A 16,394-nucleotide genomic window follows, 5' to 3' on the forward strand; every position below is an offset into this window, starting at 1 on the left:
TGTCCCAGCCGATGATGTGGACTCACAATATGTGTACACTTGTTAATGCTCCAATTTCATAGTGACATTCAGTGGGCGTGAACCTTTCTGCAGTGTCCATGACTCTCATTTTAAGAGCAGGAGGCAGCAAAAGGGAGACACGTGAAATGCATGCCTGTGCCCATAACATGAATCAAACAGGTCACTGTTTCCCAGTCTGCTTTCCACTGACCCGACATGTCAGGAGGAAGACAAACACATGCCTTCAGCACCATCAGTCAGCGTGGCGTGTCTGCTACAGGGCAGCCGATCTCTGAGCTGTGCAACTCATACTTACCTGGCAGGGGAGACACCATGATCACGAAGGTGGTTCACCCAGGGCGAGGCTCAGCCATTGCACTCCGGCCGAGCTGACCTCTGCGAATTCCCCAAATGTGGGAATCTCGACTGCATAATTTCTGGTAGTGGGGGACTGCGTTCGCGCTCTCCCCTGACATATACTGTGAAAATTAAAACAAGAGGCAACCCTCAAGTCATTCACGGGGGCTGTAAGCATTTTAGGCTGCTTGAAACGAAGCAGAGCTTACACGGTGATGCCGAGCATCAGTAAGCAGTGGTAGTACAGTACAATGGGCATATGTACGTTCAAGTGCCTGGAAATTGAAGCCCACTTCCGGATTGCTACCTTTGCGTTGAGCAACATATGCGCTAGTACAAGCGCAGGAAAGCACACAGGCCTGTTGGTAAATCTTTGTCATCTTTGGTAAAACATGCGGTATTGGCTTTGCTGCTGAAATGTGCATCAGCTGCACTTTGGTGGCATGTCCACCAGGGGCTGTCAGTGCTTGATTTGCTTTCAAAAACACTGACACTGCGTCACGAACTCTAGCAACAAGCAGAGTCCCTTTTCACCCAGAGAGAGCCACAATTTGCACATTTGCTTCTCTAAGAGAACATGCTTTGGAGCGATTCTGAGAGGTTTTCCTCCACTGTCGTTGGTGGTACTCTTACTCGCGCTTCCCGAAACTGCTACTTGGGTTTTGAGAACCGGCATCGAGAGTGAGTGTGCAGCCAATCCGCCCTTCACCTCCGACCCTTTGACGGCATCGCTTCTCGGCCTTTTGGCTAAGATCAAGTGTAGTATCTGTTCTTATCAGTTTAATATCTGATACGTCCCCTACCCGGGGACCATATATTAAATTGATTTTTGGAACTGGGAGATGGAATAGGGGCTTGCTCCGTCCACTCCACGCATCGACCTGGTATTGCAGTACTTCCGGGAACGGTGCACCCCTCCTCTCTATGTGAAATGTAAAGCACGTTCGTTCCTCTGCCTGCTCTCTCAGCTTGCGGAACTCTGCCTTCCTGTGTGGCTGATGCTGTTAGCCTGAGTATTGCCCAACCTTCTTTCTGCCCCTGGGCTATGCCAGGGCAAATGTAATAGTTTGCCAACGTGACGCTCCGTGTTGGATTTGGATACGGGGACAATGAGCAGGCCTGTCCCAGCCGATGATGTGGACTCACAATATGTGTACACTTGTTAATGCTCCAATTTCATAGTGACATTCAGTGGGCGTGAACCTTTCTGCAGTGTCCATGACTCTCATTTTAAGAGCAGGAGGCAGCAAAAGGGAGACACGTGAAATGCATGCCTGTGCCCATAACATGAATCAAACAGGTCACTGTTTCCCAGTCTGCTTTCCACTGACCCGACATGTCAGGAGGAAGACAAACACATGCCTTCAGCACCATCAGTCAGCGTGGCGTGTCTGCTACAGGGCAGCCGATCTCTGAGCTGTGCAACTCATACTTACCTGGCAGGGGAGACACCATGATCACGAAGGTGGTTCACCCAGGGCGAGGCTCAGCCATTGCACTCCGGCCGAGCTGACCTCTGCGAATTCCCCAAATGTGGGAATCTCGACTGCATAATTTCTGGTAGTGGGGGACTGCGTTCGCGCTCTCCCCTGACATATACTGTGAAAATTAAAACAAGAGGCAACCCTCAAGTCATTCACGGGGGCTGTAAGCATTTTAGGCTGCTTGAAACGAAGCAGAGCTTACACGGTGATGCCGAGCATCAGTAAGCAGTGGTAGTACAGTACAATGGGCATATGTACGTTCAAGTGCCTGGAAATTGAAGCCCACTTCCGGATTGCTACCTTTGCGTTGAGCAACATATGCGCTAGTACAAGCGCAGGAAAGCACACAGGCCTGTTGGTAAATCTTTGTCATCTTTGGTAAAACATGCGGTATTGGCTTTGCTGCTGAAATGTGCATCAGCTGCACTTTGGTGGCATGTCCACCAGGGGCTGTCAGTGCTTGATTTGCTTTCAAAAACACTGACACTGCGTCACGAACTCTAGCAACAAGCAGAGTCCCTTTTCACCCAGAGAGAGCCACAATTTGCACATTTGCTTCTCTAAGAGAACATACTTTGGAGCGATTCTGAGAGGTTTTCCTCCACTGTCGTTGGTGGTACTCTTACTCGCGCTTCCCGAAACTGCTACTTGGGTTTTGAGAACCGGCATCGAGAGTGAGTGTGCAGCCAATCCGCCCTTCACCTCCGACCCTTTGACGGCATCGCTTCTCGGCCTTTTGGCTAAGATCAAGTGACCTCAAGCCATTTTTATCTGGCCCTTTTAGTCCACTTTTTAATTTGTTGGTTTTAGGCAAATTTTTAAGTGTTTTTAGTTTTCCTTTTCCCTGTAGTGTGTGGTGCCTCCACCATGCCGGCATGCGGAGGCACCACAGCGTCCGTTTCACATTTAAAGAGAAAGATGGTAAACCCCTGGGTCCAATGTCAAGACTTGACTTTTCCAGGAGGTTTATACAAAAAATATTGAAGTTTCGACCTGAGGACATCAACTGTATTGTGACACTACCGATGAACAAAGGTTTTGATGTAAGCTTTCGCACGGCCATGACTTTTCGAGAATTTTGCAACCGGTTTGAGACTGAGAAACCCCAGTTCTCCGCTTTCAACGTAGAGAAGCTGACTGACAATACATTTAAAACTGTCATTGTCAAGATGTTCAATGAAACAGTGAATGCGGACGACATTTGTCATTGGCTGGGTAGATTTTGCACTGTGAAAGGCTAGGCTACCAAGGTGAGAGATGAAGATGGCATTTGGACTTGTGCCTGGAGGGTCCCCATCCAACAATGGCAGGACCCCCAGGGCTTCCAGGGCTTGAAACATCTGCCATCCATGATAGTCTTGGGTAACAACAGGGGCTACATCCACTACCAGGGACAGCCCAAGCTCTGCCGCAAGTGTGGTGAGCAAGGGCACCTGGTAGAAGCATGCCAGAAAACAGTGTGTGGTAAATGCAGAGAAATTGGTCATACCTTTGAGGAATGTACCAATGGCAGAAAGTGCAATCTTTGTGGAGAAACAAACCACCTCTTCAGAGATTGCCCAAAGTCTTTTGCCAACAAACTGAAAGCCACAAAACAAAATGGCAGACAAGAGGAGCCATTTCAAGAGCTGTTTGAGGATGGGCTTGAAAATTCAAACCTCCCGCCAAAACCTGTGACTGGTGAACAGGAATCAGGTGAGGTGGGAGAAGGGGAGGGGCCTGCATGTGCCACACCGATAGAGAACGGAGAAGAAGGGGCAATGCAGGCAGAAGGCGGAGCTTGTTCAGAAAAGGAAAAGGAACAGCCACAGGATGACAGCGAGGATGCCTCCCTCCCCAACGCCCAAGAAGCTAAGAGGCCCTTATCGGAATTGTCTTCTGAGTCTCCTGGAGTCTCAGAAAAGAGGGCAAGAGCTGGATACTCCTCAGACAGTCCAACTGTGGAGGAGTCCAGAGTCTTTCCCTCCAGTTCCCCAAATGAGGTCTCTTTCCTCAGTATAGCTCTAAGATCAACCCCTAAGGACTCCAGCAGCAAACGAGAGGAGCTTTCAACCCCCGGAGTCCGACAGGGTAGCGGAGCGCAACCCCTTCACCTTTCCCCCATAAGGCTGAAGGAAGAGCTCCATACACAAGCATCAGATCTTAAAAAGACTTTTTAACATTGACTATCCCCTCTGCTTCCTATTAAAATGTCATACGTGTTATTTTTAACCATACTCATGACACTCACCTTCTCTACCATCAATGTGAGAAGTGTGAAGTCGAGAGTTAGAGCCCAGAGTGTTTTATCTTTTCTAGACACTGTTAAGTCAGATGTGTTTTTATTACAGGAGTGTGGCCTCCCCTTTTTAAAGCCATACACACAATGGAAGAATTTATGGCCAAATACATCCCTATGGTCCGGATCAAATGAAAACAAAAATGATGGAGTAGCCATTTTAATTAAAAACCCTCTTGTCTTGGTGAAGGGAAGCACAGTGGTGAGAGATGGCCGGGCACTTTTAGCACAATTGACTTTTATGGGAAAGGATTTTAACATCCTAAATATTTATGGTTTTATAGACAAAAATGACAGGTATGACTTTTTAGAAGACTTGCAGTCCCACATGCTAGGCAGGGCACCATTAGTCGTAGGGGGAGATTTTAACTGTATTTTAAGCAGAAATGATAGAAAAGGAGCGGGAGAAGATTTTAAGGTTGATAAAACATCAGTTTTATTGCAGAATATGTGTAGGGATTTTAAACTGCTGGACTGTTTTAAAACAATGCATCCCAGAGAGGAGGGCTTCACCTGGTGCAGTGGTGATGGCACCAGAGCCTCTCGCATAGACTACCTTTTATCCCGTGATTGCCCACCAACTGATGCTAGATTGACACCTGTTTTCTTTTCTGATCACGCTATGCTTTCATGCACCCTCTCACTACCTTCTGGTGTGACTTTTGGAAGTGGTCTGTGGAAGCTCAACTGCTCCCTTTTAAAAGATAGGGAGGTAGTTAGGCAGTTCAGGGAGCAGTACCAAGAGTGGCAGACCCTTCAAGACTTTTACGAGACACGTGCACACTGGTGGGAAATGGTGAAGGGAAGGACTCAGACTTTCTTTAGACAGGTAGGGAAGAAGAAAAAGGATAAGGAAAAACGATGCATGCTGGGACTGCAAAAAAGACTTCAGCGCTATTTTAATCTAAACCAACAGGGGATGGATTTTAATGAAGAGATTAAACAAATCAAAAGAGAAATGTTGGTTTTAGCAGAAATTAAAAGTAAAGGCATCATAATAAGAAGCAAAGAAAGGGACATAGAAGAAGGGGAAAAATGCACAAGATACTTTTTTAAGAAAATTTTAAGTAAAGGGGGAACCATTTTAAAACTGAAAAACCAGCAGGGAAATACAGCAGAATCAACAAAAGAAATCAAGGAGCATATTGAACATTTCTACACTGAACTATATGAAGAAAAGCCCGTAAGAAATGACACCATCAGGGAAGTTTTAAAATCAATTGAAAAAACAATAAGCAACAGTGTGCTTTTAACCCAGGATTTTACTATGTTTGAGCTGAATAAATGCTTCCAGAGTTTTAAACCAGGGAAGTCTCCAGGAGAAGATGGGCTACCTCTTGAATTTTATTCGACCTTTTGGGACATTTTAGCACCTGACTTGCTTGCTGTTTTTATGGACTTGGAGCAACTTGACCGACTTCCTGATAGTTTTAGAGTAGGGATAGTGACCCTCCTCCACAAAGACAAAGACAAGACGGACTTAAGGAACTGGAGACCGATCACACTTTTAAATGTTGACTGTAAATTTTTTAGCAAAATTTTAGCATCACGTATGTCCTTGTTTTTAGATGAGCTAATCCACCCGGATCAAGCCTGTGCCGTCCCGGGGAGGAAGATCACTGACAGCCTCGTACTGATCCGAGACACCATCTGTTATGCGAGAGACAGAAACATCCGGCTAATAGTCCTAAATTTAGACTTTGAGAAAGCCTTTGATCGGGTCTCGCACCAGTACCTCTTTGAGGTACTGCCAAAAATGGGGTTCCCAGAGAGGTTTGTAGCTTGGGTGGGATTGCTGTACAGGGACATAACCAGCAGATTCGTCGTTAACGGGCATCTGACAAACGCAGTCAATATAAACTGCGGTGTCCGTCAGGGTTGTCCGTTATCTGCCCTCCTCTACGTTACTTGTATAGAACCACTGGCACAGGTCTTGAGAAGGGACAAATGGATCAACGGGGTAAGAGTCCCAGGGAGTGGGGGACTCGTATCCAAATGCATTTTATATATGGACGACATTAACATTTTATGCACTGATCTTTTATCTGTCAACAGGACGATGGACGTGACTGACTGGTTTGGACAGGCCTCTGGGGCAAAGCTAAACCGAAATAAGACCCAAGCCCTTTTATATGGACCATGGACTGCCAACGAGACGACAGGACTCCCCCTGACTGTGACACAAACGGACCTAAAAATACTCGGGGTCAAATTCGATAGGGAGGGGGGAGGGAAAACAAATTGGCCAGACATGGTAGGGAAAGTCAGACAGAAACTTGGGTACTGGGGATTGAGGGGACTGACTTTGGAAGGAAAGGTTTTAATCATCAAGGCAGTGATTTTACCTTTGCTTTTACTAATCAGTTCTGTTTTTATCCCACCCAGGAGAGTTTTATTAGATCTTGACCGAGCTGTGTTTTACTTCCTGTGGGGCTCCAAGTGGGAAAGACTCGCCAGGACGGTGATGAAATCGCCAAAGGAGAAAGGAGGAAAAGGAGTCCCGGACCTGAACCTGTTTTTAGGAAGCAGATATACAGCAAGTCACATCAAAGCCGCCATAGCCCCATCCAGAAACCCCAAAACGGCAGCAATGACAAGGTTCTGGATGGGGTCCTACCTAAGAAACCTAAAGCTTTTAAACCCTGATCTAAAAGTACCTGTGTCTTTTAACCTGCCGCCAGCCTATGCTTTTATTAAGACATTTTTAAAGCATTTTAACCTGGAGCAGGAGGAGTTGCATGTTTTATCTCACCATCGTCTTTTGATATCTGTTGTACAGGAGCGGGAACCAGTGTGTCCAGTGCGTGGGCTTGCATTTGGTGAGCCCTCAACAGTTTGGCACAACGTGAACCATTCCGCTCTCCCAAACAGACTCCGGGACCTGTCATGGATGGTGGCTCATGAGATCCTCCCAGTCAGGTCCGTAATGCACTCCCGGGGCATGGCAACGCTCTCAACCTGCCCCCGACCAGGCTGTGGAGAGCCTGAGTCGGTGAGACATCTGCTCTGGGAGTGCAGCGCTGCTGTAGACCTGTGGGCAATGGCCGGCTCCTTACAATTCCCTTACTTACCAGCAAGGGAGGTCCTTACAGCACAACTGGTGCTGTACGGGGTGGGCCACAGAAGCCGAACGGGCAACTTCGCGAATCAGTGGCTCACCCTAGCCGCCATAAAAGAAGCCATATGGACCTCCAGAGACTTGCTGGTAAGAAGGCGCAAGCAGATCCCCCCCGTGGCTGTGATCCGGATGGCAGCAGCAATGGCCCATGCGGCCAGAGCTGCAGGCGGCAGGCCTAGGACACAGCCACAAAGAAGAATCGCCTCTGCGCCCATTCGGACGAAGGAGCCGGAGCCACACAGGAAAAGGTCTCAGCAGCGACGGCCTGACTCTCCGGGTGAGGCAGGTGGGAAGGAGCAAAAGGGTGAGGATCTCCTCTGAGCACCAACACAGCATCCCGGAAGGAAACTGATTGGGGGAGCGGAATGAGTGTATCCTTGCGAAGACACACTGCGCTCCTGTACAACAGCAGACATTGTCAAACCTTTCAACAAATGAACTCCTATTTTAAAGGCTTTTAACATGGACACTTAAACAAGCTGACACATGTAATATATTGTATATTTTATGTAACTTATTACAACTTATTTTCTGTATGACCTTTTAATTCGTTTTAACGTTTTAATATGGTTTTACAGATTTTGCAGAATTGTTGTATTTAAGTCTATTTATTGTATTTAAAAAAACTGAATTTACGTGTGGTATTGATGTGAAACTACTGTAAAATGTTTTTGGAATAAGTGTCAATAAAATTCGAAAGAAAATCTGTTCTTATCAGTTTAATATCTGATACGTCCCCTACCCGGGGACCATATATTAAATTGATTTTTGGAACTGGGAGATGGATTAGGGGCTTGCTCCGTCCACTCCACGCATCGACCTGGTATTGCAGTACTTCCGGGAACGGTGCACCCCTCCTCTCTATGTGAAATGTAAAGCACGTTCGTTCCTCTGCCTGCTCTCTCAGCTTGCGGAACTCTGCCTTCCTGTGTGGCTGATGCTGTTAGCCTGAGTATTGCCCAACCTTCTTTCTGCCCCTGGGCTATGCCAGGGCAAATGTAATAGTTTGCCAACGTGACGCTCCGTGTTGGATTTGGATACGGGGACAATGAGCAGGCCTGTCCCAGCCGATGATGTGGACTCACAATATGTGTACACTTGTTAATGCTCCAATTTCATAGTGACATTCAGTGGGCGTGAACCTTTCTGCAGTGTCCATGACTCTCATTTTAAGAGCAGGAGGCAGCAAAAGGGAGACACGTGAAATGCATGCCTGTGCCCATAACATGAATCAAACAGGTCACTGTTTCCCAGTCTGCTTTCCACTGACCCGACATGTCAGGAGGAAGACAAACACATGCCTTCAGCACCATCAGTCAGCGTGGCGTGTCTGCTACAGGGCAGCCGATCTCTGAGCTGTGCAACTCATACTTACCTGGCAGGGGAGACACCATGATCACGAAGGTGGTTCACCCAGGGCGAGGCTCAGCCATTGCACTCCGGCCGAGCTGACCTCTGCGAATTCCCCAAATGTGGGAATCTCGACTGCATAATTTCTGGTAGTGGGGGACTGCGTTCGCGCTCTCCCCTGACATATACTGTGAAAATTAAAACAAGAGGCAACCCTCAAGTCATTCACGGGGGCTGTAAGCATTTTAGGCTGCTTGAAACGAAGCAGAGCTTACACGGTGATGCCGAGCATCAGTAAGCAGTGGTAGTACAGTACAATGGGCATATGTACGTTCAAGTGCCTGGAAATTGAAGCCCACTTCCGGATTGCTACCTTTGCGTTGAGCAACATATGCGCTAGTACAAGCGCAGGAAAGCACACAGGCCTGTTGGTAAATCTTTGTCATCTTTGGTAAAACATGCGGTATTGGCTTTGCTGCTGAAATGTGCATCAGCTGCACTTTGGTGGCATGTCCACCAGGGGCTGTCAGTGCTTGATTTGCTTTCAAAAACACTGACACTGCGTCACGAACTCTAGCAACAAGCAGAGTCCCTTTTCACCCAGAGAGAGCCACAATTTGCACATTTGCTTCTCTAAGAGAACATACTTTGGAGCGATTCTGAGAGGTTTTCCTCCACTGTCGTTGGTGGTACTCTTACTCGCGCTTCCCGAAACTGCTACTTGGGTTTTGAGAACCGGCATCGAGAGTGAGTGTGCAGCCAATCCGCCCTTCACCTCCGACCCTTTGACGGCATCGCTTCTCGGCCTTTTGGCTAAGATCAAGTGTAGTATCTGTTCTTATCAGTTTAATATCTGATACGTCCCCTACCCGGGGACCATATATTAAATTGATTTTTGGAACTGGGAGATGGAATAGGGGCTTGCTCCGTCCACTCCACGCATCGACCTGGTATTGCAGTACTTCCGGGAACGGTGCACCCCTCCTCTCTATGTGAAATGTAAAGCACGTTCGTTCCTCTGCCTGCTCTCTCAGCTTGCGGAACTCTGCCTTCCTGTGTGGCTGATGCTGTTAGCCTGAGTATTGCCCAACCTTCTTTCTGCCCCTGGGCTATGCCAGGGCAAATGTAATAGTTTGCCAACGTGACGCTCCGTGTTGGATTTGGATACGGGGACAATGAGCAGGCCTGTCCCAGCCGATGATGTGGACTCACAATATGTGTACACTTGTTAATGCTCCAATTTCATAGTGACATTCAGTGGGCGTGAACCTTTCTGCAGTGTCCATGACTCTCATTTTAAGAGCAGGAGGCAGCAAAGGGGAGACACGTGAAATGCATGCCTGTGCCCATAACATGAATCAAACAGGTCACTGTTTCCCAGTCTGCTTTCCACTGACCCGACATGTCAGGAGGAAGACAAACACATGCCTTCAGCACCATCAGTCAGCGTGGCGTGTCTGCTACAGGGCAGCCGATCTCTGAGCTGTGCAACTCATACTTACCTGGCAGGGGAGACACCATGATCACGAAGGTGGTTCACCCAGGGCGAGGCTCAGCCATTGCACTCCGGCCGAGCTGACCTCTGCGAATTCCCCAAATGTGGGAATCTCGACTGCATAATTTCTGGTAGTGGGGGACTGCGTTCGCGCTCTCCCCTGACATATACTGTGAAAATTAAAACAAGAGGCAACCCTCAAGTCATTCACGGGGGCTGTAAGCATTTTAGGCTGCTTGAAACGAAGCAGAGCTTACACGGTGATGCCGAGCATCAGTAAGCAGTGGTAGTACAGTACAATGGGCATATGTACGTTCAAGTGCCTGGAAATTGAAGCCCACTTCCGGATTGCTACCTTTGCGTTGAGCAACATATGCGCTAGTACAAGCGCAGGAAAGCACACAGGCCTGTTGGTAAATCTTTGTCATCTTTGGTAAAACATGCGGTATTGGCTTTGCTGCTGAAATGTGCATCAGCTGCACTTTGGTGGCATGTCCACCAGGGGCTGTCAGTGCTTGATTTGCTTTCAAAAACACTGACACTGCGTCACGAACTCTAGCAACAAGCAGAGTCCCTTTTCACCCAGAGAGAGCCACAATTTGCACATTTGCTTCTCTAAGAGAACATGCTTTGGAGCGATTCTGAGAGGTTTTCCTCCACTGTCGTTGGTGGTACTCTTACTCGCGCTTCCCGAAACTGCTACTTGGGTTTTGAGAACCGGCATCGAGAGTGAGTGTGCAGCCAATCCGCCCTTCACCTCCGACCCTTTGACGGCATCGCTTCTCGGCCTTTTGGCTAAGATCAAGTGTAGTATCTGTTCTTATCAGTTTAATATCTGATACGTCCCCTACCCGGGGACCATATATTAAATTGATTTTTGGAACTGGGAGATGGAATAGGGGCTTGCTCCGTCCACTCCACGCATCGACCTGGTGTTGCAGTACTTCCGGGAACGGTGCACCCCTCCTCTCTATGTGAAATGTAAAGCACGTTCGTTCCTCTGCCTGCTCTCTCAGCTTGCGGAACTCTGCCTTCCTGTGTGGCTGATGCTGTTAGCCTGAGTATTGCCCAACCTTCTTTCTGCCCCTGGGCTATGCCAGGGCAAATGTAATAGTTTGCCAACGTGACGCTCCGTGTTGGATTTGGATACGGGGACAATGAGCAGGCCTGTCCCAGCCGATGATGTGGACTCACAATATGTGTACACTTGTTAATGCTCCAATTTCATAGTGACATTCAGTGGGCGTGAACCTTTCTGCAGTGTCCATGACTCTCATTTTAAGAGCAGGAGGCAGCAAAAGGGAGACATGTGAAATGCATGCCTGTGCCCATAACATGAATCAAACAGGTCACTGTTTCCCAGTCTGCTTTCCACTGACCCGACATGTCAGGAGGAAGACAAACACATGCCTTCAGCACCATCAGTCAGCGTGGCGTGTCTGCTACAGGGCAGCCGATCTCTGAGCTGTGCAACTCATACTTACCTGGCAGGGGAGACACCATGATCACGAAGGTGGTTCACCCAGGGCGAGGCTCAGCCATTGCACTCCGGCCGAGCTGACCTCTGCGAATTCCCCAAATGTGGGAATCTCGACTGCATAATTTCTGGTAGTGGGGGACTGCGTTCGCGCTCTCCCCTGACATATACTGTGAAAATTAAAACAAGAGGCAACCCTCAAGTCATTCACGGGGGCTGTAAGCATTTTAGGCTGCTTGAAACGAAGCAGAGCTTACACGGTGATGCCGAGCATCAGTAAGCAGTGGTAGTACAGTACAATGGGCATATGTACGTTCAAGTGCCTGGAAATTGAAGCCCACTTCCGGATTGCTACCTTTGCGTTGAGCAACATATGCGCTAGTACAAGCGCAGGAAAGCACACAGGCCCACAGGTAAATCTTTGTCATCTTTGGTAAAACATGCGGTATTGGCTTTGCTGCTGAAATGTGCATCAGCTGCACTTTGGTGGCATGTCCACCAGGGGCTGTCAGTGCTTGATTTGCTTTCAAAAACACTGACACTGCGTCACGAACTCTAGCAACAAGCAGAGTCCCTTTTCACCCAGAGAGAGCCACAATTTGCACATTTGCTTCTCTAAGAGAACATACTTTGGAGCGATTCTGAGAGGTTTTCCTCCACTGTCGTTGGTGGTACTCTTACTCGCGCTTCCCGAAACTGCTACTTGGGTTTTGAGAACCGGCATCGAGAGTGAGTGTGCAGCCAATCCGCCCTTCACCTCCGACCCTTTGACGGCATCGCTTCTCGGCCTTTTGGCTAAGATCAAGTGTAGTATCTGTTCTTATCAGTTTAATATCTGATACGTCCCCTACCCGGGGACCATATATTAAATTGATTTTTGGAACTGGGAGATGGAATAGGGGCTTGCTCCGTCCACTCCACGCATCGACCTGGTATTGCAGTACTTCCGGGAACGGTGCACCCCTCCTCTCTATGTGAAATGTAAAGCACGTTCGTTCCTCTGCCTGCTCTCTCAGCTTGCGGAACTCTGCCTTCCTGTGTGGCTGATGCTGTTAGCCTGAGTATTGCCCAACCTTCTTTCTGCCCCTGGGCTATGCCAGGGCAAATGTAATAGTTTGCCAACGTGACGCTCCGTGTTGGATTTGGATACGGGGACAATGAGCAGGCCTGTCCCAGCCGATGATGTGGACTCACAATATGTGTACACTTGTTAATGCTCCAATTTCATAGTGACATTCAGTGGGCGTGAACCTTTCTGCAGTGTCCATGACTCTCATTTTAAGAGCAGGAGGCAGCAAAAGGGAGACACGTGAAATGCATGCCTGTGCCCATAACATGAATCAAACAGGTCACTGTTTCCCAGTCTGCTTTCCACTGACCCGACATGTCAGGAGGAAGACAAACACATGCCTTCAGCACCATCAGTCAGCGTGGCGTGTCTGCTACAGGGCAGCCGATCTCTGAGCTGTGCAACTCATACTTACCTGGCAGGGGAGACACCATGATCACGAAGGTGGTTCACCCAGGGCGAGGCTCAGCCATTGCACTCCGGCCGAGCTGACCTCTGCGAATTCCCCAAATGTGGGAATCTCGACTGCATAATTTCTGGTAGTGGGGGACTGCGTTCGCGCTCTCCCCTGACATATACTGTGAAAATTAAAACAAGAGGCAACCCTCAAGTCATTCACGGGGGCTGTAAGCATTTTAGGCTGCTTGAAACGAAGCAGAGCTTACACGGTGATGCCGAGCATCAGTAAGCAGTGGTAGTACAGTACAATGGGCATATGTACGTTCAAGTGCCTGGAAATTGAAGCCCACTTCCGGATTGCTACCTTTGCGTTGAGCAACATATGCGCTAGTACAAGCGCAGGAAAGCACACAGGCCTGTTGGTAAATCTTTGTCATCTTTGGTAAAACATGCGGTATTGGCTTTGCTGCTGAAATGTGCATCAGCTGCACTTTGGTGGCATGTCCACCAGGGGCTGTCAGTTCTTGATTTGCTTTCAAAAACACTGACACTGCGTCACGAACTCTAGCAACAAGCAGAGTCCCTTTTCACCCAGAGAGAGCCACAATTTGCACATTTGCTTCTCTAAGAGAACATGCTTTGGAGCGATTCTGAGAGGTTTTCCTCCACTGTCGTTGGTGGTACTCTTACTCGCGCTTCCCGAAACTGCTACTTGGGTTTTGAGAACCGGCATCGAGAGTGAGTGTGCAGCCAATCCGCCCTTCACCTCCGACCCTTTGACGGCATCGCTTCTCGGCCTTTTGGCTAAGATCAAGTGTAGTATCTGTTCTTATCAGTTTAATATCTGATACGTCCCCTACCCGGGGACCATATATTAAATTGATTTTTGGAACTGGGAGATGGAATAGGGGCTTGCTCCGTCCACTCCACGCATCGACCTGGTATTGCAGTACTTCCGGGGACGGTGCACCCCTCCTCTCTATGTGAAATGTAAAGCACGTTCGTTCCTCTGCCTGCTCTCTCAGCTTGCGGAACTCTGCCTTCCTGTGTGGCTGATGCTGTTAGCCTGAGTATTGCCCAACCTTCTTTCTGCCCCTGGGCTATGCCAGGGCAAATGTAATAGTTTGCCAACGTGACGCTTCGTGTTGGATTTGGATACGGGGACAATGAGCAGGCCTGTCCCAGCCGATGATGTGGACTCACAATATGTGTACACTTGTTAATGCTCCAATTTCATAGTGACATTCAGTGGGCGTGAACCTTTCTGCAGTGTCCATGACTCTCATTTTAAGAGCAGGAGGCAGCAAAAGGGAGACACGTGAAATGCATGCCTGTGCCCATAACATGAATCAAACAGGTCACTGTTTCCCAGTCTGCTTTCCACTGACCCGACATGTCAGGAGGAAGACAAACACATGCCTTCAGCACCATCAGTCAGCGTGGCGTGTCTGCTACAGGGCAGCCGATCTCTGAGCTGTGCAACTCATACTTACCTGGCAGGGGAGACACCATGATCACGAAGGTGGTTCACCCAGGGCGAGGCTCAGCCATTGCACTCCGGCCGAGCTGACCTCTGCGAATTCCCCAAATGTGGGAATCTCGACTGCATAATTTCTGGTAGTGGGGGACTGCGTTCGCGCTCTCCCCTGACATATACTGTGAAAATTAAAACAAGAGGCAACCCTCAAGTCATTCACGGGGGCTGTAAGCATTTTAGGCTGCTTGAAACGAAGCAGAGCTTACACGGTGATGCCGAGCATCAGTAAGCAGTGGTAGTACAGTACAATGGGCATATGTACGTTCAAGTGCCTGGAAATTGAAGCCCACTTCCGGATTGCTACCTTTGCGTTGAGCAACATATGCGCTAGTACAAGCGCAGGAAAGCACACAGGCCCACAGGTAAATCTTTGTCATCTTTGGTAAAACATGCGGTATTGGCTTTGCTGCTGAAATGTGCATCAGCTGCACTTTGGTGGCATGTCCACCAGGGGCTGTCAGTGCTTGATTTGCTTTCAAAAACACTGACACTGCGTCACGAACTCTAGCAACAAGCAGAGTCCCTTTTCACCCAGAGAGAGCCACAATTTGCACATTTGCTTCTCTAAGAGAACATACTTTGGAGCGATTCTGAGAGGTTTTCCTCCACTGTCGTTGGTGGTACTCTTACTCGCGCTTCCCGAAACTGCTACTTGGGTTTTGAGAACCGGCATCGAGAGTGAGTGTGCAGCCAATCCGCCCTTCACCTCCGACCCTTTGATGGCATCGCTTCTCGGCCTTTTGGCTAAGATCAAGTGTAGTATCTGTTCTTATCAGTTTAATATCTGATACGTCCCCTACCCGGGGACCATATATTAAATTGATTTTTGGAACTGGGAGATGGAATAGGGGCTTGCTCCGTCCACTCCACGCATCGACCTGGTATTGCAGTACTTCCGGGAACGGTGCACCCCTCCTCTCTATGTGAAATGTAAAGCACGTTCGTTCCTCTGCCTGCTCTCTCAGCTTGCGGAACTCTGCCTTCCTGTGTGGCTGATGCTGTTAGCCTGAGTATTGCCCAACCTTCTTTCTGCCCCTGGGCTATGCCAGGGCAAATGGAATAGTTTGCCAACGTGACGCTCCGTGTTGGATTTGGATACGGGGACAATGAGCAGGCCTGTCCCAGCCGATGATGTGGACTCACAATATGTGTACACTTGTTAATGCTCCAATTTCATAGTGACATTCAGTGGGCGTGAACCTTTCTGCAGTGTCCATGACTCTCATTTTAAGAGCAGGAGGCAGCAAAAGGGAGACATGTGAAATGCATGCCTGTGCCCATAACATGAATCAAACAGGTCACTGTTTCCCAGTCTGCTTTCCACTGACCCGACATGTCAGGAGGAAGACAAACACATGCCTTCAGCACCATCAGTCAGCGTGGCGTGTCTGCTACAGGGCAGCCGATCTCTGAGCTGTGCAACTCATACTTACCTGGCAGGGGAGACACCATGATCACGAAGGTGGTTCACCCAGGGCGAGGCTCAGCCATTGCACTCCGGCCGAGCTGACCTCTGCGAATTCCCCAAATGTGGGAATCTCGACTGCATAATTTCTGGTAGTGGGGGACTGCGTTCGCGCTCTCCCCTGACATATACTGTGAAAATTAAAACAAGAGGCAACCCTCAAGTCATTCACGGGGGCTGTAAGCATTTTAGGCTGCTTGAAACGAAGCAGAGCTTACACGGTGATGCCGAGCATCAGTAAGCAGTGGTAGTACAGTACAATGGGCATATGTACGTTCAAGTGCCTGGAAATTGAAGCCCACTTCCGGATTGCTACCTTTGCGTTGAGCAACATATGCGCTAGTACAAGCGCAGGAAAGCACACA

General features: G+C 48.7%; 14 non-coding genes and 2 pseudogenes across 14 annotated transcripts; all 16 read left to right on the top strand.

Moving 5' to 3' along the window:
• Positions 1–308: 308 nt before the first annotated feature.
• On the top strand, positions 309–472 carry LOC131959403 (U1 spliceosomal RNA). The gene has a single exon (XR_009389457.1). It is a non-coding gene; the product is annotated as a U1 spliceosomal RNA (small nuclear RNA).
• A 612-nt stretch (positions 473–1,084) lies between these two features.
• Positions 1,085–1,275, top strand: LOC131959921 (U2 spliceosomal RNA). The gene has a single exon (XR_009389556.1). It is a non-coding gene; the product is annotated as a U2 spliceosomal RNA (small nuclear RNA).
• Positions 1,276–1,785: 510 nt separating this feature from the next.
• LOC131959473 (U1 spliceosomal RNA) lies at positions 1,786–1,949 on the top strand. Its single transcript, XR_009389469.1, has one exon. It is a non-coding gene; the product is annotated as a U1 spliceosomal RNA (small nuclear RNA).
• A 612-nt stretch (positions 1,950–2,561) lies between these two features.
• On the top strand, positions 2,562–2,738 carry LOC131961067 (U2 spliceosomal RNA; annotated as a pseudogene).
• A 5,175-nt stretch (positions 2,739–7,913) lies between these two features.
• On the top strand, positions 7,914–8,094 carry LOC131960959 (U2 spliceosomal RNA; annotated as a pseudogene).
• A 510-nt stretch (positions 8,095–8,604) lies between these two features.
• On the top strand, positions 8,605–8,768 carry LOC131959546 (U1 spliceosomal RNA). The gene has a single exon (XR_009389482.1). It is a non-coding gene; the product is annotated as a U1 spliceosomal RNA (small nuclear RNA).
• A 612-nt stretch (positions 8,769–9,380) lies between these two features.
• On the top strand, positions 9,381–9,571 carry LOC131959928 (U2 spliceosomal RNA). The gene has a single exon (XR_009389557.1). It is a non-coding gene; the product is annotated as a U2 spliceosomal RNA (small nuclear RNA).
• A 510-nt stretch (positions 9,572–10,081) lies between these two features.
• Positions 10,082–10,245, top strand: LOC131959619 (U1 spliceosomal RNA). Its single transcript, XR_009389496.1, has one exon. It is a non-coding gene; the product is annotated as a U1 spliceosomal RNA (small nuclear RNA).
• A 612-nt stretch (positions 10,246–10,857) lies between these two features.
• LOC131960693 (U2 spliceosomal RNA) lies at positions 10,858–11,048 on the top strand. The gene has a single exon (XR_009389731.1). It is a non-coding gene; the product is annotated as a U2 spliceosomal RNA (small nuclear RNA).
• Positions 11,049–11,558: 510 nt separating this feature from the next.
• Positions 11,559–11,722, top strand: LOC131959692 (U1 spliceosomal RNA). Its single transcript, XR_009389509.1, has one exon. It is a non-coding gene; the product is annotated as a U1 spliceosomal RNA (small nuclear RNA).
• A 612-nt stretch (positions 11,723–12,334) lies between these two features.
• On the top strand, positions 12,335–12,525 carry LOC131959935 (U2 spliceosomal RNA). Its single transcript, XR_009389558.1, has one exon. It is a non-coding gene; the product is annotated as a U2 spliceosomal RNA (small nuclear RNA).
• Positions 12,526–13,035: 510 nt separating this feature from the next.
• LOC131959769 (U1 spliceosomal RNA) lies at positions 13,036–13,199 on the top strand. The gene has a single exon (XR_009389528.1). It is a non-coding gene; the product is annotated as a U1 spliceosomal RNA (small nuclear RNA).
• A 612-nt stretch (positions 13,200–13,811) lies between these two features.
• LOC131960648 (U2 spliceosomal RNA) lies at positions 13,812–14,002 on the top strand. Its single transcript, XR_009389722.1, has one exon. It is a non-coding gene; the product is annotated as a U2 spliceosomal RNA (small nuclear RNA).
• A 510-nt stretch (positions 14,003–14,512) lies between these two features.
• LOC131959842 (U1 spliceosomal RNA) lies at positions 14,513–14,676 on the top strand. Its single transcript, XR_009389543.1, has one exon. It is a non-coding gene; the product is annotated as a U1 spliceosomal RNA (small nuclear RNA).
• A 612-nt stretch (positions 14,677–15,288) lies between these two features.
• LOC131959943 (U2 spliceosomal RNA) lies at positions 15,289–15,479 on the top strand. The gene has a single exon (XR_009389559.1). It is a non-coding gene; the product is annotated as a U2 spliceosomal RNA (small nuclear RNA).
• A 510-nt stretch (positions 15,480–15,989) lies between these two features.
• Positions 15,990–16,153, top strand: LOC131959914 (U1 spliceosomal RNA). Its single transcript, XR_009389555.1, has one exon. It is a non-coding gene; the product is annotated as a U1 spliceosomal RNA (small nuclear RNA).
• Positions 16,154–16,394: the final 241 nt, after the last annotated feature.

Source organism: Centropristis striata, chromosome 2, assembly GCF_030273125.1.
Source record: "Centropristis striata isolate RG_2023a ecotype Rhode Island chromosome 2, C.striata_1.0, whole genome shotgun sequence".
Taxonomy (NCBI): Eukaryota; Metazoa; Chordata; class Actinopteri; order Perciformes; family Serranidae; genus Centropristis; species Centropristis striata.